General features: G+C 40.6%; 1 protein-coding gene across 2 annotated transcripts in view; it reads left to right on the top strand.

Annotated features, from left to right (window-relative positions):
- The first annotated feature begins 16,582 nt into the window (after positions 1-16,582).
- The window catches only part of STAG1 (STAG1 cohesin complex component), a 328,953-nt gene continuing 324,499 nt past the window's right edge, over positions 16,583-21,036 (top strand). The window contains exon 1 of one of the 2 annotated variants that reach the window (XM_081071693.1): positions 16,583-16,825. The gene's annotated coding sequence lies outside the window, so the exon portion shown is untranslated. The remainder of the gene's footprint in view (positions 16,826-21,036) is intronic. The other variant, XM_081071694.1, reaches the window with a different exon arrangement.

Genomic DNA, 21,036 nt, shown 5'->3' on the forward strand with positions numbered 1-21,036 from the left:
CCCCCTTCTTGGAGATTCTGACCTGTTGCCTAGCTTCTGTTCACCCTGTGATCCCACCTCCCCTGACCACATTTTATTAGAACCAATTGAAACCAATCCAAAGGCAACCAGATTCTCTGGATAATCTAAGATGAGAAGCCCAGTGATTATCTCTGATGGAAATTTTAATTAAAAAGCTGTAGAGTATGGGCCTGAATCTGCACAGGAATAAGGCAGCACCACAGCTGGTAGGAAGCTAAAAGAATGTAAGAGTCACCATGGAAAGAAATAAGAAACTTGTCCTCACAGAGAAACAAGTTAATAAAGCAAATACAAAAGAAGCAGAAACCAAGAGTCATACAACTTTGTGAGAAAGAGAGGGTTAGCTTCACATCTGATTTTCTAGTTCAATCCTGTGGCACCAGCACACTTCCTGTTCTCAGATGCTTAAGATATTTTCCATTGACCTCTTACAGTAATGTACCCTTCACATAAGCTAACTCAAGTGGCCTTCTGTTTTATTACCAGTCCTTTCTGAAATACAAGACAAATTGCCCATCACATCTACGTGGCTCATTAAACAGATATGTATTACATTTAGACAATATGGGTGATTGATTTAGTGGTACCAGTTCACCTTCACCTGCATTCACACCCTTTAGCATGTAACTAGGCAGTTTCTCTCCTTAGAGGCAGAATGTATTTCTCTTTACTGTGTGCAAAGCCTCATGACCTGCTTTGATCAAAAGGATGTGAGAAGATATTATACAGTCAAAATCTTGAAATCTACTTGTGCAGTTAGTTGGGCTTCCCTTCTTGCATCTCTGTCATCGAGACGAGAACTGTTCCCAGGTAGCTACTGCCCCATCAGCCTGAGCCCCAGAATGAACACATACGGGGCATACCTGAGCCATGCTCTTAATGAGGAGCCAAATACAAGTGAACCCACAGCTTGAAGCAGAGTCAGCTAACCAAATCCCATCTAGGTCAGCCAACTCCCAGACACACAAGAAAGAATAAATGAGCTTAGAATTATTGTGACTATAGCTCACTTGATATATACACTGAATTCCTGGAATATTCCAATCTAGCATTGGTATTGCACTTTTTCTACACTTACTGAAATTTCCTTGGTCTTCCCCTCAGTTCACAGGGGGACCTACCTGGTGGGCCCAGCTTTGTGCCTCATAATATCCCAGATGCATCGAGGCTCCACTAGACCCATGAACTTTGATTCTCTTCAGGGCCCATGCTATAAACATTCTTCAAGCTCATGGCGCAACCCTAGCAAGGTTGGTGTGGGGTCAGAGTTCCAGAGAGCAGTTTCCAGGCTCTCGGCCTCATGTGGGGAGGTGCTGGCTAGGGTAGTGGATGGCCGTAGGCTGTGATTGGTTGGCCATCGGCTGTAACCGGTCAGCTAATTGGCTGCTGATGTAACTGCCGTGAGGGCGCTGGTTGGCTAGTTGCCAGACAGAAAAGTGGTGGTGGGTTTCAGATGGTGTGGTTCCTACTTTGTGTGTCTCACCCGGCTGCCAGCAAGAATGTAGCGGTATGACTTCCCTATCTATGGCTCCGTGGGTGTTCCTTTTTGGCCTCACCATATCCCGCGTTCTTGTGTGGGGAACAGGAGCTGAGACCCCGCATGACACCCTGTATGACAGTTGGTAAAGCTTACCTACAGCAGGTGCTGAACTTTGGAACCTAACAGCAAAGCAGTACCAACTAACTTCTTTCTGCCACAGCCAGAACAAGACATAGTTAAGTAAGAATGCCACTGGACACTGATAAGTAATTTACACAGATTATCTCATTTAATCCTCATAGTAAGTCTTGAAGTATGTATTATAAAATGTTATATTACCTCTGTTTTTCATGGGAGATTGGGAGAGTTTGAATGATGTGCCCTAGGTCACCTCTCTGATTAATGGAAGAATGAATCAAGAACTGGGGCTCTTAAGTCCTAGCTGGTGTTCTTTCCTCTGCACACCAGTGTGTCCAGCACCCCTATGTGTCCAGTTCCCTTCAGCACACATCAGCTAACACACTTGGGAGGGGACTCAGTAATTATGGAGACCAATTCTCTTAAGTCAGAGGAGAGATTGAGATCAAGGTGGCAAAAGATTGGAGATTAGAACCCAAGCTTCGTGACTGAATTTGAGGGTATGTTCAGGGTACCAAGCTGTCCCAGCTCTTGGACTAGACTAAAATTCTTTTCACAAAATTCTTATTTTACAAGGTCAGCCACCCTGTAAGAGAAATACAAACAGAAACTCTGCCCAGTGTATCCCAGTTTATGGAGCATTTTCACATCTAAGATATATTTCAACTCCCACTAGCCCTAGAGGTCCCCAAGTCCTGGGCCCTCTGCCACTTCTCCCTGGAGTCTCAAAGTGATTGAGTGTTCCACTGTCACGCAGGGACTCAGCTCCCACTCCCCGCACAATAACGCAGGATATGGTGAGGCCAAAAAGGAACACCAACATATTCTCGCTGGTGGCTGGGCTGGAGATACAGGAAGCAGGAGCCACGCGATCCTCAATCTACTGTCCGTTGCTCTGTCAACCAACCAACCCCACTTGCTAGCTACAATCCACAGTCCCCTTCTCTGCCTGCCTGCCAACCAACCAACCAACCAACCAACCAACCAACCAACCAACCACCAACCAACCAACATAGCCAATGGCAGTTATATCAATGGCTAATGGCTAACCGGTAACAGCTGATGGCCATCTACTACCCGAGCCAGCTTTCCATGTGAGGCCGAGAGCCTGGAAACTGCTCTCTGGGACTCTGGCCCCACATCCACTCCAAACAGAATCGGGACAGGACAAGGACCAGCTTCTGTGCCGACCTATCAGCCCTGCCTCCTGGCTACATGCAAGCCAAAAGAGGCCCTTCCCAGAGGCTGCAGCTGTGCTCTGTGGTTGCAGACTGGGCTGCCCTCACTTATGGCCTCTGTTGGCTTGGTACATCTTGCATTTCAAGGAGCCAGCAGGCTGAGGGCCAGGAGAAGAGCTCATTAAGGAATATAAAACATATGCTTCATGTTCCTTTGTAGCTGTCAAGAAGACTGAAGAATTAACTATCAGTAAATTTCTGGAAGTAAACAAAGATAGTGCCAGAATCAAGAGCGCAAGAGAAAACACCAATTAAAAAAAAATTACAAAAATCTAAATTTGAAGAGACTGTTAAGTTTCAAGCTGTTGGCCAGCTGGCTACTTTGGAGTGACTCCTTTCTCCCTTCTCCATACCTCAAAGTTTGAAAATGTTATTTTTGAGGCATTTCCTTCTCCAAGTATTAGCAATATGTTGGAGGGAATAGTTAGTGATGCATCAGAAATTAGAATAGAACTTTTGAAATTTGAAGTTAGGATGCTCCAACTGTATTATCACTTTTCTTAAATATTATGTCAAAGGCTGGGCCATCCAGTTCTGACAGTTTCTCCTTTGTGAATGTCATGGACATAGTGATGTGCCACTGAGATCCCCTTCAGTGTACGATTGCTGCCCAGCTGTTAGGAGTGGTGTTACAGACAGGCTCCAGCTCTCAGCCCTTTCAGGGTTCATCTCACCTATAGAGATATGCCTTGCCCAGCATCAGTCTTTCAGGGCTGGCCATATCCAGTGAAAAAAGATGCAGAAAATAAAGACCTGGCCACTGCAACCCAGCTTGGAGAACTCTGAAGGGCCATTCTCGCTGAAACTTTTGAGTGGGCCAAGGCTACTTGTCAGGCGTCCATCACAGTTTGATTCCTCCCTCTGTCAACTCCTGCTTCTTTCCCTTATTTCAGCAGGAGTTGATCCTAAGGGCACTTCCCACTAAACATCCAGCACACGAAAGTCCATCTCAGATCTGCTATGTGGAAAACATAATTTGAGATATAAACTGTTTCCATATTTTTTCAACTTCTAAATAGACTTATTTTTTTTGAGTGGATTTAGATTCATAGCAAAATTGAATGGAAGGTTCTAAAGAGATTTCCCATACATTCCCTGTCCACCTCCCCTGTATCAAAGTATCACACCAGAGTGGTTCATTTGTTACAATTAATAAAACTGCATTGACACATCATTATCATCCAAAGTCCATAGTTTACATTAGGGTTCTATGAGTTTTGGCAAATGTAAAATAACATGTATCCACCATTATAGTGTCATGAAGAGAAGGTTCATTGCCCCAAAAATTCTCTGTGCTCTGCCTATTCGTCCCTCCCTCCATCCTTTATCCTTGGCAACCACTGATCCTCTTACTACCTCCATAATTTTGCCTTTTCCAGAATGTCACAGAGTTGGAATCATAAAGTATGTAGCCTTTGCAGATTGGCTTCTTTCACTTTGTAATACACGATTCAGCTTTCTCCAGTTCTTTTCATGGATTGATAACATTGCATTTTAGTGCTGAATAATAATCCATTGCCTGGATATACCACAGTTTATTTATCCATTCACGTACTGAGAGACATCTCAGTTGCTTCCAAGTTTTGGCAGTTATGAATAAAGCTGCTATAAACATTCCTATGCAGGATTTTCGTGTGGACATGTTTTCAACTCCTTTGGGTAAATACCAAGGAGCATGATTGCTGGATCACATGCTAAGAGTATGTTTAGTTTTATAGGAAACTGTAAAATTGTCTTCCAAAGTGGCTGTACCATTCTGCGTTCCCACCAGCAATGTAAGAAAGTTCCTGTTATTCCACAACCTTGCTAGCATGTGGTGTCGTCACTGTTCCAGATGTTGGTCATTCTAATAGGTGTGTAGTGGCATCTCATTGTTTTAATTTGTAGTTCACTGATGACATATGTTGTGGAGCATCTTTTCATGTGCTTATTTGTCATCTAGATATCTTTGGTGAGATGTCTGTTAAGGTCTTTGGCTCCTTTTATAATTGGCTTGTTTGTTTTCTTATTGTTGAGTTTTAAGAGTCCTTTGTATATTTTTGGACAAGAATCCTTCATCATATGTGTCTCTTACAAATAGTTTCTATTAGTCTGTCCTCTGAGTCTCTTGACATTGTATTTTCCAGAGCAGAAATTTTTAATTTTAATGAAGTCCAGCTTATCAATGATTTCTTTCAGGGATTGTATCTTTGGTGTTATAGCTAAACAGGTATCACCATACCTAAGGTCATCTAAGTTATCTCCTATGTTATCGTTGAGGAATTTTATAGTTTTGCACTTTACATTTAGGTATCTAATCCATTTTGAGTTAATTTTTATGAAGGGTGTAATATTTGTGTTTAAATTCTTTGTGTGTGGGGGCGGGGAGGGATATGTGGATATCCAGTTGTTCCAGAATTTGTTAAAGAAACTGTCTTTACGCCAGTGTTTTGGCTTTGCTCCTTTGTCTAAGATCACTTGACAATATTTTTGTGGGTCTATTTCTGGGCTCTTTATTATGTTCTGTTGACCTATTAGTCTGTTCTTTTGCCGGAATCATGCTTATTACTGTAACTTTATAGTAAGTCTTGAAGTTGGGTAATATCACTCTTCTAACTTTGTTCTACTCCTTCAATATTCAATTGACTACTCTGGGTGTTTTGCTTTTCCATATAAAATAATATTTATTTATTTATGGTTTAAAATTCTTAATTTTATTTTTTCCAGCTTTATTGGGATATAATTTACATAAAACGTTGTGTAAGTTTAAGGTGTACAATGTGATGATTGGGTACACTCATATATTGCAAAATCCCACAATAAGTTAGTTAACATAGCCTTGCCTCAGATAATTATCATTTGTGTTGTTAGTGTTCTTATCGTGATAACATTTAAGATGTACTCTCATAGCAACTTTCAAGTATCCAATGTAGTAGGTCCTCAAATAATGTTATTTTGTTCAATGACATCTTGTTATAACATTGATGAAATGCTGTAGGAAACTAACTCTTATTTATATTAGTCTATGGTAAAATAGGTTTCATTATACATCATTTCACTTAAAGTCACACAACAAATCCACAGTGTTAAGTGAGGACTCACTGTTCAGTATTTTAACTATAGTAACAATGCTGTACATTAGATACCTGGAACTTATTTATCTTGTAACTGAAAGTTTGTGTCCTTTAACCAACATCTCATTTTCCCCATCCCTTAACCCCTGGTAACCATCATTCCACTCTTTATTTCTATGACATTGATGTTTTTAATTTCTATTTAATTTTTTTCAAATTTATTTTCCAATTACAGTTGAGATACAATATTATATTAGTTTCAAGAGTATAACTTAGTGATTAGACATTGATATACCTTATGAAGTTATCACCTGATAAATCTAGTACCCATCTGAAACCACCCATAGTTACTATATTTCTTATTCTCAACTTTACATGCCTGTGACTATTTTTATAATTGGCAGGATGTATTTCTTAATCTGTTTCACGTTTTTCACCCATCCTCACAACCACCCTCCCATCTGGTACCAACAAATTTGTTCTTTGTATTTATGAGTTTGTTTTTCTTTTGTTTGTTCATTTATTTTGTTTTTTTTTAGATTCCAATATAAGTGAGATCATACAGTGTTTGTCTTTCTCTGTCTGACTTATTTCACTATGTAGTTCTATTTCTAGTTTTTTTGAGGAAACTCCATACTGTTTTTGGTAGTGGCTGCACCAGTTACATTCTCACCAATAGTGTATGGGGGTTCATTCCCTTTTTTCCACATTCTCGCCAGCATTTATCGCCTCTCTTCTTTTTGATAATAACCTTTCTAACAGGTGTGAGGTGATAGCACATTGTGGTTTTGATTTTCATTTCCCTGATGATTAGTGATTTTGAGTATTTGTTGGCCATATGTATACCTTCTTTGGAAAAATGTCTCTTAAGGTCCATTGCCCATTTTTAATTGGATTATTATTTTGCTACTATTATGAGTTTCTTATATATTTTGAATATTAACCCATTATCAGGTATATGGTTTGCAAATATTTTCACCCATTCCTTAGGTTACCTTTTCATTTTTTTTTTTTTATCATTTTGCTGTGCAGAAGCTTTATAGTTTGATATAGTTCCACTTGTTTATTTTTGCTTTTGTTGCCTTTACTTTTGGTGTTATATCCAAAAGATCATTGCCAAGACCAATGCCAAAGAGTTGTTCTCTGCTTTTTAACTAGGAGTTTTATGGCATTAGGTTTTATGTTTAGGTCTTTAATTCATTGCAAGGTAGTTTTTGTAAATGATGTAAAATAGGAGTCCAATTTTATTCTTTTTATGTGAATTTCAAGTTTTCCCAACACCATTTTATTGAAGAGACTAGCCTTTCCCCATTGCATATTCTTGGCTTTCTTGTCAAATATTAGTTGACCATATATGTGTGGATTTATTATTGGGTTCTCAATTCTATTCCATTGGTCTATATGTCTGTTTCTATGCCAGTATCACATTGTTTTGATTATTATAAGTTTATATTATAGTTTTAAATCAGGAATTGCCTCAAGCTTTGTTCTTTCTCAGGATTGTTTTTGCTATTTGGTGTCTTTCGTGGTTCCAAATGAATTTTAGAATTTTCTATTTTTTTTTCTGTTTTTATGAAATATGCCATTGGAATTTTGATAAGGATTGCTTTGAATCTATAGATAGCTTTAGATAATATGGGTATTTTAACACTATTAACTCTTCCAATCCAGAAACATGAAAGATCTTTCCATTTATTTGTTTCTTCTTTGGTTTCTCTCATCAATATCATACAGTTTCATTGTATAGACTCTTTACTTCCTTGCTTAAATATATTTCTAAGTGGTTTATTGTTTTTAATGCTATTGTAAATGGGATTGTTTTCTTTGTTTCTTTTTCAGATATTTTATTGTTAGTGTACGAAAATGCAACTGATTTTTGTATGTTGATTTTTTTACACTTTACTAAATTATTTTATTCTAAAAGTTTTTGGTGGAATCTAGGATTTTATATATAACATCATGTCATCAGTAAACAGAAAGAAATTTACTTCTTTATTTCTAATTTGGATGCTTTTCTTTTTTTTTCTTTTCATGCCTGATTGCTCTGCCTAGGACTTCCAGTACTACAATGAATAAGAGTGGTGAGAGTAGGCATCCTTGTCTTATTCCTGATCTTCGAGGGAAATCGTCAACCTTTCACTGAGTATGATGTTTGCTGTTTTTATATATCGCTTTCATTATTTTGAGATATGACCCTTCTAGACCAAATTTTCTGAGAGTTTTTATCATAGAGTATGTTGAATTTTGTCAAAGCCTTTTCTGCACCTATTGGGATGATTATAAGATTTTTGTCTTTCATGCTATTAATATAGTGTATAACATTTATTGACATGTGTATATTGAATCATCACTGTATCCAGGGATAAATCCCACTTGATCATGTTGCATGATCCTTTTAATGCTCCGTAGAATTTGGTTTGCTAGTATATTGTTGAGAATTTTTACATCTATATTCATGAGGGATGTTAGCTTGTAGCTTTTTCTTCTTGTTGTATTCTTATCTGGCTGTGGGTAATCCTAGTCTTGTAAAATGACTTTGAGAGTGTTCTTTCCTCTTCAATTTCTTGGAAGAGTTTGAGAAGATTGGCATTAATTCTTCTTTAAATATTTGGTCATATTCACCCATCTGATCTTGAGCTTTTCTTTGTTGGGAGGGTTCATTTACTGATTCAATCTTCTTATTTGTTATTGGTCTATTCAGATTTTTTTTTTTTTTTTATGATTCAGTATTCAGTATTGATAGGTTGGATGTTTCTAGGAATTTATCCATTTGTTTTAGGTTGTCCAGTTTGTTGACATAAACTTGTTCATAGTAGTCTTTTATGATCCTTTGTATTTCTGTAATATCAGTTGTACTACCTCCTCTTTCATTTATAGTTTTATTTATTTGAATCCTCTCTTCTTTTTTCTGATAAATCTAGCTCAAAATTTGCCAATTTGGTAATCTTTTTAAAAACGAGCTCTTGGTTTCATTGATCTTTTCTATTGTTTTTCTATTCTCTAGTTCATTGTTTTCTGCTCTGATTTGTGTTATCTCCTTCCTTCCACTAACTTTGGGCATGATTTGTTATTTTTCTAATTCCTTGAGGTGTAAAATTAGGTTGTTTATTTGAGATCTTTTTTTCTATTTTTTTTTAAGGAGGGCGCAGCTCACAGTTGCCCATGTGGGGACCAAATCAGCAACCTTGGTGCAACCGGCACCATGCCCTAACCAACTGAGTTATCCGGCCACCCCACTCTTTTACTTAATGTGTGCATTTATTACTATAAACTTCCCTCTTTCACAGCTTTTGCTCCAAGTCCTAAGTTTTGGTTTGTTGTGTTTCCATTTTCATTTGTCTCAGTATTTTTAAATTTTCTTTCTGATTTCATCTTTGACCCATTAGCTGTTCAGGAGTGTGGTGTTTAATTTCCACACATTTGTTAATTTTCCAGTTTTCTTCCTATTATTGATTTATCGTTTCATACCATTGTGATCCAGAAAAAATACTTGATATGATTTCAATCTTTTCAAATACTCTGACTTGTTTTGTGACCTAACATATGATTTGTCCTGAAATATGTTTCATGTGCTCTTGAGAAGAATGTGTATTTTGCTGCTGTTGAATAGAATGTTCTGTAGACGTCTGTTAGATCCATTTGGTATAAAGTATAATTCAAGTCTAATGTTTCTTTACTAATTTTCTGTCTGAATGATCTTTGCATTGTTAAAAATGGTGTATTGAAGTCCCTTAACTACTATTTTATTATTGTCTATTTCTCTCTTTAGATCTGTTAGCATTTGATTAATATGGTTAGGTGTTCAATACTGGGTGCATATACATTTATAATTGTTATAGCGTCTTGATGAATTGACCCCCTTATCATTACTGTGTTTCCCCAAAAATAAGACCTGGCCAGGCAATCAGCTCTAATGCGTCTTTTGGATCAAAAATTAATATAAGACCTGGTCTTATTTTACTATAACATAAGACCAGATCTAATATAATATAATATAACATAACATAACATAACATAATATAATATAATATAATACAATATAATATAGGGTCTTATATTAATTTTTGCTCCAAAAGACACATTAGAGCTTAATTTCCCATCTAGGTCTTATTTTGGGGGAAAGATGATGTATAATAACCTTCTTTGTCTCCTTGTTGTTTTTGACTTAAAGTCAATTTTGCCTGATAGAAGTGTAGCTCTCTTGCTCTCTTTCAGTTTACATTTGCATGGAATATCCTTTTCCATCCCTTCACTGTGAGCATGTGTGTGACTTTGCAGCTGAACTGGGTCTCTTGCAGGCAGCATGTAGTTGTTTTTTAAAAAAATCTGTTCAGTCATTCTGTGCCTTTTGATTGGAGAATTTAATCTATTTATATTTATCATTGATAAATATTTTGAGCTGATAACTTCAATTGCATACAAAAGTGCTACCCTTTGATAGGTGAGGACTTAATATTCCCATCTTATTTCGTAGTTCTGCCTGTTTTGTAGTTCCTTTGTTCTTTCTTCCTATCTTGCTGTCTTCCTTTGTGAATTGATTATTTTCTCTAGTGGTGTACTTTGATTCCCTTGTCTTTGTACTGTGTGTATCTACTTTAAGTTTTTGTTTTGTGGTTATCCCAAGGCTTACTTGAACATCTTAAATCTATAAAATTCTATTTTGAGCTGATAACTTCAATTGCATACAAAAGTGCTACCCATTTACTACCACCCTCATTTTTTATGTTTTTGATGTCACAATTTATATCTTTTTATATTGTATACCCATCAACAAATTACTGTAACTATAGCTATTTTTAATACTGTTGTCTTTTAACCTTTTTCTTTCTAGAGTTAAGGGGTTAGCACATCACCATATCATGGTACTAGAGTATTCTGACTATATGCTTACCTTTTCCCTTGTGTTATATATTTTCATGATACTAATTAACATTATTTCGTTTCATGAAGAACTCCTTTCATCATTTTTTGTAAGGCAAGTCTAGTGATGATGAATTCCCTCAGTTTTTGTTTGTTTTGGGAAAGCCTTTATCTTGCCTTCATTTCTGCAGAACATATTTGCCAAGGACAGTATTCTTGGTAGCAGTTATATTTCTTTTGGCACTTTGAATATTTCATCCCACTCTTTTCTGGCTGCAACGTTTCTGCTGAGAAATCCACTTATAGTCTTATGGGGATTCTCTTGCATGAGTGAAAGCAGTTTTTTCTTGTTGCTTTAAAAATTCTCTTTTATAATCTGTCTTGGAAAAAACTGTTTTGGACTAAACTTTTGGGGTAATCTATTAGTTTCATAAACTTGGATATCCAAACCTCTCCTAGGTTTTAGAAGTTCTCAGCCATTATTTCTTTAAATAAGCTTTCTACCCTTTTCTCCTTCTCTGCTCCAGTTGTCTACAGATTGTCTTTATGGTGTCCTATCAGCCCCATAGGCTTTCTTTATTCCTTTTTGTTCTATTTTCTTTTTGCTCCTCTGACTAAATAATTACCAATGATCTGTCTTTGAGTTCACTGATTCTTTCTTCTACTTGGTCTAGTTGGCTGTTGAATTCTTCAGTTCAGTCATTATATTCTTCAAGTCCAAATTTTCTATTTGATTCTCTTTTATGTTTTCTTTCTCTTTGTTGAACATCTCATTTTGTTTTTGTATTATTTTCCTGGCTTTGATAAGTTGTTTATCTGTGTTCTTATAACTCTCTGAACATCTTTAGAACAATTTGAATTCTTTGTTAGGCAATTTATATATGTCCATTTCTCTGTGGTCAGTTACTGGAAGTTTATTGTGCTGCCTTGGTAGTGTTCCCTGATTCTTCACAATGCTCATAGCCTTGTGTAGGTGTCTACACATTTGAAGAAGCAGTCACCACTTCCAGACTTTATAGACTGACTTTGGCAAGGAAAGACCTTGACCTGGGGTGGGGCACGCTGGAGCACGCTGTGACCCTGGTCTAGTGGTGCAGGGTGCCATGTGTGGGGACATGTGGAGGCTCCAGTTCGAGGGGTTGGGATGTGATGACAGTGCCTCAGGATACTGTGGTACACAATGTCAACAACTATGTGGTCTTTGGTGTATGCTGTGGGGAGTACATATGGCTAAAAGGACTATGGGGTGACTCCAGGTCCAGCACATAGAGACCAGGGCAGGCATTGGTGGTGGCTGGAGCTGATTATAACACTGTGTTGTGGGGTTATCTGCAGGTGCCTGTTTAGTGGCAGGTGCTGGTTGCAGACACAATTGTAGTGGTGGGGGTCAGAGTCAGCAGCAAGGACCAGAGCCAACTTCAGGAACACTAGCAGCTGTGGGGACTGGCTGTTAGCATGCACTCTTGTAGCCACAAGGTCTTATCAGGGTACACACATAGCAGTGGAGGCTGGGCACACACATAAGTTTGGCCAGTCGTGTGCAGTTGCACAGCTGGAGTGGCTAGCTGCAGGAGAGCCCAGCAGTGCAGGCCAATGACAGTAGACAGGGCTGGGTCTGGGTTCACATGCAGCTGTTTGGGTCCTGGCTGTTGGCAAGCACTCCTGTGGTTACAGGACTCATCACAGGCACATGCACAGGTGTGGAGGTCAGCCTTGGGGATAAGGCTGGCATCTTGCACTCATGAAGCTGCAGAGGCAAGGGCTGGCTGCTGGTGTGGATCTCAGGCTATGCAGTGTCAGGGGAAGGAGTGAGGAAGGATTGGGGAGGTACTCACTTCGTGGTCCTCTCACCTGCCCATTCCTGCCCCCTATTTCATTTGCTGGTCTTTCCCTTCTCAGATCAGTATAAAATTCTGCCATAACAATATCAAAATCAATAGGTACTTCAAAAATTTCTGCCTTATATCCTTAACCATAGCCCTGTCCTGATTAGGTTTATCATGATCTTCTTCCTGAGTTTTTCTAATTTGCATTCTGATTAGTCCTCACTATTGTCACAATCTAAGGTGACACCTTTTCCCATCACTTCAGACACTTAAATAGACCCTGGAAGAGAGAGAATCATGGAAGAGGCAGAGTCAATGTGACCAGGGATGGGTTATCATGACCAGAAACATAATACCGTATTTCCCCAAAAATCAGACCGGGTCTTATATTAAGTTTTGCTCCAAAAGATACATTAGGGATTATGTTTAGGGGATGTCATCCTGAAAAATCACGCTAGGGCTTATTTTCTGATTAGGTCTTATTTTCAGGGAAACACGGTAGCTTAAGTCACGAGAATGAGCTGGATGGATTTAAAATACGATCTCTTTATAATTTATTTTTATATTAAACGTGCTCTTTCATATATATGGTGATGGAAGGAGAACTGATTCTGGGTGGTGAACACACAATGGGATTTATAGATGATGTAATACAGAATTGTACACCTGAAATCTATGTAATTTTACTAACAAATGTCATCCCAATAAATTAAAAAATAATAATAAAATTTTTTTTTAAAAACCATGCTCGTTGTGAAAAGTAAAAATTGCATAGAGAAGTTTAACATGAAAAGTAAGAAATTCCTTCCCTCTGAAGACCTAATCCCTTACCCCATAGTTATAAGTAACTGTGGTTAATTATTTCCTCTGTATTTGTATTTGAAGGATTGGTGTTAAGGGAGATGATAACTCTTGTATGAGACAGATTAAGTTTAGGATTATGATGTTACATCTTGGTGGCAATGTTCCAAGAAATATCTGGATATTTTAAATAGGCAGTTAGAGAAGTGAGAACTAATAATGTAGACCTGGAATTTTCCTCCCCCTGCATTGTTAATGGTGTGAGAATGAAAGAAGTGAGGGAGAGAAATGAAAAGTAGGAAAAAAAACAGCACAATTCTCAACCCTAGGCAACATCCACATTTCAGAGATGGCCAAGGAGTGCGAGGCCCTTGAAGACGACAAAAGCAATGGTCAGCGAGGTAAGAAAAGTTGAGAAATGCTTCTGTGTTTTAGTGACATGTAAATTCCATTTCCCTGTGAAAATGCAATATAAATATAGCTGGAAGCCAATATTTCTACTGTCAAGAAAACATATAGCAAACATAAATGCATTTTATGCTGTATTTTACTGCAGAACTTTCTGCTGCTTGCTCTTGTTCACCAGTCTCCTCCTCTTAGTTTCTATATGATGGACTTTGGGCCTCATTTCGACCTAGACATGTGGGGACTTCAAGTTCTCCCTATGCCTCAGCTTTCTTTTCAGTTCTACTCTGGCTATTGTGACAACCTCCCTCCTGTCCCACTGTGGTAGGCAGACATCTAAGATGGTCCACAATTGTCCCCAGTTCCTGGTATTCATACACTTGCATAATTTCCTCTCCATGAATGTAGGCTAGACCCAGTGAATTGATTATATGGCATAGGTCATGGGATGTCACATCCATCATTCAGCTATAAAAGATTATAAATTCTGTCTTGGTCTGCTAACAAGACTCTATTTCCTCTGGGTTTGGACGTTTTGATGCAGTAAGCAGCCATGTAGTAGAGGCCCAAGAGGGAAGGAGCTGAGGGCAGCTTCTAGCTAACAGCCATCAAGGAACTGAAGCTCTAGGTCCAACATCCCATGAGTAACTGAGTGTTGCTAACAACACTTGAATGAGCTTGGAAGCTGATCCTTCTCTAGTAGAACCTTCAGATGAAATCACAGATCCTGCACCAACATCGTGATTGCAGCCTTGTGAGATACTGTGAAACAGAGGACCCAGCTCAGCTGTGCCCAGATTCTTGACCCAAAGAAACTACAAGATATATGTGTGTTGTTCGAAGCAACTAGGTTTTGGAGTAATTTTTACACAGCAACCGATAACTAATAAACATAACAAATCCCTAATGCTTGTTGTCACAGAAGTGTCCCAAATCTCAAGTGTCAGTCTCTAGGAATGCAGGAAGGCTAGTTTAGGAAAGTGATGCTGAGGCCTGAAAAAGGACAGTGACAACAGCAATAAAGTGTATAGGAGGCAGGACCAGCAGGACTTGATCAACTGAAAGGTGGGGGATTAAGAAGAGATGACCTGGGCTCCCAGGTGCAGAGTGAGATACACGAAAGGTGCGGTGATGGGGAGATGGTTTTGCATATTATTACCTGTTTTCAAGCTAGAAAAATAGTTTTAGATTTCCCTGATCTGTTTAAAAGCACATCTGTTGGGAAAGTGTGTAGGGGTGTATGAGGTGTGATCAAACAAAATGGTGAATGTTTAAATTAAAAAAAAATTGTTACAGTAAAAGACACATTGCCATTAATCCCCCTCAAATAATCCGCCTTGCTTCGAACACACTTATTCGATCATTTTTGCCAAGTCATTTTCTGAGGCAGTTCTGGAAATCCTCTTTCATGAGTGTGTTTAGTTGTGCTGTGGTAGCTTTGATCCCAGGAGACCAGATGAAGTTAATTTGTTAGTATAGATTGCGACTGGCACATTTAATAATAAGATAGAGTCTTTGCAGAGAACATGATAGGAAGTCAACTAGATTAGTAAAAAAACAACACAACACATAAGTGGAAGTCCAGTCTTGAATTTATACCCAACTGGGTCGGTTGTGTCTTCCTCCATTGAAAAGCCACAACACACTCTGTGACCACTGGGTGAGAAACCAGAAAGGGGTAATTTACTGGAGATTGGCCCTGAAGACTGTAAAGCAGTTGATTGTAAGGCAATATTGAAGTAGAGCTGGCTATAGCAACAGAGAATTTAGTCATAAATGGGGTTGATGACCTGGGAGAGGAAGGATTTTTTTGGATTGAAAAGTTGTGAGCAGGTGTCAGGTAGGAGACACACAGTCAGGGCCACCGCGAGGCGGGTGGAAAGTAGGGAAAGGCGACTTTTACCAGCGTATTTTGCTCATGATCTCACGTTAGTCAGTTATTTCCCTTTTGGCAGCTAGGAATGTCCATTTCGGAGCCACGAGACTAGTCCTAGGCTGTGGGAGGAGACATCTAATTAAAAAACGAAGGATCTATTTTCCTAGCCCAGCTGCATTCCTTCTTCACTAACTGGCCAATGCTGCCGCCTTATGCAAAGCCGGCAGCGCGGACAAGAGCTGCTTTAGAGGCAGGAACGACGCCAATCAGTCTGGGGCGGGCACTGTTGGGTCCCGATCCCCGGCGAGGGAGGTCCCAAACAGTCCTTGAAACCTTTTCACCCCCTCCAGATAAAGCGCCTCGTGAACAGTCAACAATAAATCGCTAATACAATGCTAGGCTCTGAAGCCCTGATTAAACACAGGAGAGGAGGAAGCAGGGTTTTGCGCGTTTTCCGTCCTGGGCAGCGGGGGTGGGGGCAGCCGGGCGGGGATGCAAGGAAGCGCCAGTCCCGCAACCAGGGGAGGGGCCTCGTAGAAGGGGCCGGGGGTGGGTTTCCCTCCCAGGTTTCGGAAAAGCTCCAAAAATGGCGGGCGGCAACATAGCTAGCGGGCCGCGCAGGCGCCAACGTAGCCGTCCTTCCGCCCGCCTTAGGCGTCTCACGAAAGGTCCACAGCCCCCTCTCCGAGCAGTATCGGCCACTTGCGATTGGTTGAGCTGGACTAGCGCTCCCGGCGGGGGCGGGGCCGCCACGCAGCGGCCACGTTTCCCGCCCTGCTGGTGCGCGTGCGCGTTATCCCATTGGAAAGTGCGCGCGTCCCCGCCGTGGCCCTCAGCTCGCGCCTCCGCTCCCTCCCCTTTCCGGGCAGGCCTGTCCCGTCAGCGAGGCAATAAACACTGCGGCCAGCAGAGGGCGGTCCGGACCCAAGTCTGCAGCGGCGCCATTGGCGTGTGGAAAATGCCACCAGATGGCGGGTTAGGATTGCAGCTCCGTTGAAGGCGCGGCCCCCGCTCCCGAACCCCCGGCGACCACCCCGTAACAACCCCCCCACATCGGGAATAACACACCGGAGACTTTTGGGGGGAAACTAGGTCGACGGCCGGCGGCGCCCGGATGGGCAGCTGAGGTGAGTGCGGGCGGCGGCGACGGCGGCGGGGGGCGGGAAAGAGGGGGAATGCGGCGGCAGCGGCGCGGGGGCTGAAAGCGCGGATCCAAGATGGAGGCCGAGCGAGAGCGAGAGAGCGCGAGCGGGGAGCGGGCGGGCCCGGCGCGGGCTCCGCGCGGGGGAGGGAGGCCGCGCGGGCCTGTGCAGGGTGCGGCGGTCGCTGGCCGTCCGGGCACGCTTGGGGGCGGCTGTGGGCGCGACGGGCACCCCGGAGCTTTCGTCGCTCCTCACCCATCCCGCGGGCCCCGAAAATTGTGCCCCCGCCCGCTCGAGCACTACGGCGACGGGCGCGGACGCCTTTGTGGCGCGCTCGGGCCCGCCGCCAAGCCCGCCCTCTGCCCCCCCGCCCCTACTCTCGGGACTCGCCAGCGCCCGGTGGGGCCGGGCCGAGGCAGGCTGGTGCGAACGCCTTCCGCCGCTCGCCGCCCTGCGTTTCTGCGGTGTTTTAGCGGCAGCGTTGTCACATGACAGCGAGCTCGCCGTGGTTGAGGGGCCTGGGGGTCACTCGGCGTGGCGGCCGGCCCAGGCCTCTTTTTGGTGGGGTGGGGCAGGGGGCTGGCGACAGGGAAGGGGGGCGTCTAAGCCTGGCTTCCCGCTGTCTTCACTCCCCGCCCCCGACGGAGGCCTCCTTGGGAAACGTGTCGAGGCCCGAGCTCTGCCCCGCTAGTTTGCCAATCCCCCGGGAGATGAGACCAATAAAAGTTGTTTTCCCTCCTTTCTCGGGGTGGGGGCGGGGTGAAGAGCTGGGAAACGGGAGTGCCTGGAGTTGGACCTGGGGCCTCGATTGCAGGGTCCGAACCGGGTGCTGCTTGTGTGCTGTGGGGACTGAGAAATTTTCAGGTTTTAAGACCGTCACGTCACCCCTTCTACCCACATTTGAAATGTTATCGATTCTCTTCACATTGCAGAGAATCGTGCCCCAGGCATATAAATCATGGGATGGTTTTGGAAGCTTGTGGACTCAAAACAATGCTGTTTATACGTGATGCTGTTTGCATGTGACGACAGCGAATTATTTGGTGTTAACATTGGTATTAAGATGATATAGTTTATTCCTTCTCGTGGTTGTTACTACAAAGGACTGTTTTGCATCTCAGCAGATAAAGTTAGTGTTAAAGTATTTGAATTGGCATAAAGAAAGTTGTGTGATTTGTAACTTACGTGGAATTTGAATATGACTCCATCATTTAGTTTTCTGTGTGTTTTTAAGAAAATTGCACATTTTGATGGTGAAGCACTTAGGGAAATATACACCACAGTGAAAATAAAAGAGTTGTTTATTGTATGATATATTGTACCACGTTCTCATAATTATGATGTATGACAAGTTCAGACTCAATAAATTTAGGCAAGGTGTGGAATGTTAAAAGATTCAGAAAGGTTGCTTAATTGCTTTTGATTTTTGAGAATACTTAGAAATTGTTTGCTATCTAAATAAAGTTCTAGAAAACCTACAGGTGTTTTGTTAAAACTTTTTGCATTACATTTTCAAAATGTACTTTATATTTATTCAAGTATCTACCAATGGTCATTTTTACAATCAAAACTACTTTTGAATGAAAATTTCTCTATCCTCTTTAGTTTTGATGTTCTGACAAAGCTAAGGGATATTTCAATAGATGTGATATTTGGAAAATTGTTTTGTTACTAGAATAGTTTTCTTTGAAGATGGTAATACATTTACTGTTAATTTGAATGGCTCTTTTAATGCTTTAAGGAATGCTTTAAGGGGGCTGTAGTGGAGAGGCAAACACTGAAGTTACTTAAAACATTTCCTAGGTTTGTGACCTTTGGGATGTCACGCTTGAGCCTTACTTTTCTCATCACTAAAATAAAGATAATAAATTATGTAGTAGTTGTTTACAAGATGTGTGTGAAAAATCCCCTTTTAAATTGCTAGAATTAAACATTTATGCAATTTTATACTGTTTTAATCTTTGTCCCTTTATTCTGGATTTGTATATCTTTATAATCAGTGCTTTGAGGAGATACAGTGCACTCTGGGGAAAAAGATAGAAACCTCTTCTTCCTCTCTTTTTTTCTTTTGATGTATAGCAAAGTACCACATATTTAGCAGCTTAAATAACATCTATTTATTATCTCATAGTTTCTATAGGTCAGAAATCTGGGTACCTTGTAGCTAGGCTTTCAGTTCAGCATCTCACCAGGCTGAAATCAAGATGTCAGGCTGCACTTTTCATCTGAGGGTCAAGATCTTCCAAGCTAACTATTTGTTGGCAGAATTAATTTCCTTGTGGCTGTATGACTAAAGTTTTCTGGCTAGGTGTTGGCCAGGGAGGGACCATTCTCATTTCCTTACCGTGGGACCACATTGGCAGTTCACAGTGTGGCTGTTTGCTTTAATCTAGGCAAACTAGACCAGTCTCTGACTTCCTCTATTTCTGACCTCTAGACTCCCTTTTAAAACCATTAAAATCTCATCTGGTTAGGTTAGATTCACCCTGGATAATTTCCCTTTTGGTGAATTTAATTGATTAGAAACGTCACATACATATGCAAACATTTATTTGCCACAAACAGTTGCAAGAGTTATATCCCATTATATCTACAGATCTCACCCACACTCACGGGGGTGGGATAATAAAGGGGTGTGAGTCATTGAGGATTCTTAGAATTTTGCCTGTCATGGAGAAAGAAGTATTGTTACATTTGCCTCTTTAGAATCTAGACATACAAGGAGAACACTAAGGACAGTAATCCTACTTGATAAGTTTACTTATACTTTATTTTGTCTTTACACTTTTTTCTGTCCCATTCCTGCTACCTCAGTGTAAGTGCCCCCCTTTGTAAAAGCATTTTTTTGCATTTAGAGGAAGCTAAAAATAAAAACTAAAATTAAAAAATTAAAAAGGAAGGCAATGAAAGATTATACCATTCTTATTCCTTGATACCTATTGTTTTTCCCATTTTAGAAATGATACTGACTCTCAGAGAAGTTAATGAATTTAAATGCTTAAGATCACACCAATTATGGGACAGGTAGATTCACACAGTAATTACATCAGACAGTTGCTGTAGTCTAATTGGTCCAGCAGCTTGTGAGGAAGGAATTCTTATGGAAAGGAGTAGTTATTTGAACATGGCATAGCAGGGATATTATTGGTGGAACAAAGAAGGTAGCAGAAGTTTGGTCATAGTATAGGGGACGGTTTAATAGTCTGTTGACATAAGAAAGGTCCAGACCTGTAGAGAATTTTTATAAGAATTTATTTGAGCCAAACTGATGACAGTGGTGAGAAGCAAGATCTCAGATAGCTCCAGAGCTTTGCAGTTTCTTTTATACATTTGGAATTACGAGGGAATGTAAGGAAGATTACATGAAGGTGGGAGAAGGCAAGGCCAAGGTGGGGATTGGATTACAGGATAGTTAACAAGATTATGTGCTTTCTTGAGGGTAGTTACGCTTCCCAGTAGTCTGAAAAAGAGGCATTTCAAAGTTGTGTTAACTTATGCACAAAAACAACGGACAGGGCTTGCTTAAGGCAAAGTTAGTACTAGGGAGGTTACAGGCCTGAGGTTTGACTACCCACCATAACCTGCCCAGCTAGGAATTTATAATCATTGCAAATTAGTGTCTTGGACCTCGTTTCTAAGATTCCTTTAAAATTTTTAGTCTTTTTGAAATAATTAGGAAATTGATCCGAGGCAGGTAATGCAGTGTTTGATTTGAAAGTCTTTAGTTTTGAAAAACCTAAGTCTTATCAGGAGGTTCCTATTGCCCCTCATCTTCCAACTGGTTATTTGAATAATTCATGCTTTCCTCTCGCTGATAAGTGTAAATATTGATTACATTAATATTTAGATGGTATTTATAGTTTTTGGTGAAGCTTTGGGTATGTATTTGCTGCTTTATTTGGTGAGAAAGAGATTAACAAATGCTCTCATATAATTGTGTTCATTATAAGTTATTCAAACATTTATTGAACATCTATAGTGAGCCATACACTGTTGGTAAAAGACATTAAAGCAGTTTTGTGATGTACAGAGGAGGCGATTAACGACTTACAACTTAGGTGATACCTTCTCCAAAAATCCTTTCCTGATTCGCCCCCTTTTCCTTTCCTCAAATCCAGGGTTGGTCTAAGTGCTCTTCCTTTGTGTTTTAGTGGTATGCTGTACCAGGGCTGCCATGCTTGATTGTGGAATTGGTG

Source organism: Rhinolophus hipposideros (assembly GCF_964194185.1).
Source record: "Rhinolophus hipposideros genome assembly, chromosome: 14".
Lineage (NCBI taxonomy): Eukaryota > Metazoa > Chordata > Mammalia > Chiroptera > Rhinolophidae > Rhinolophus > Rhinolophus hipposideros.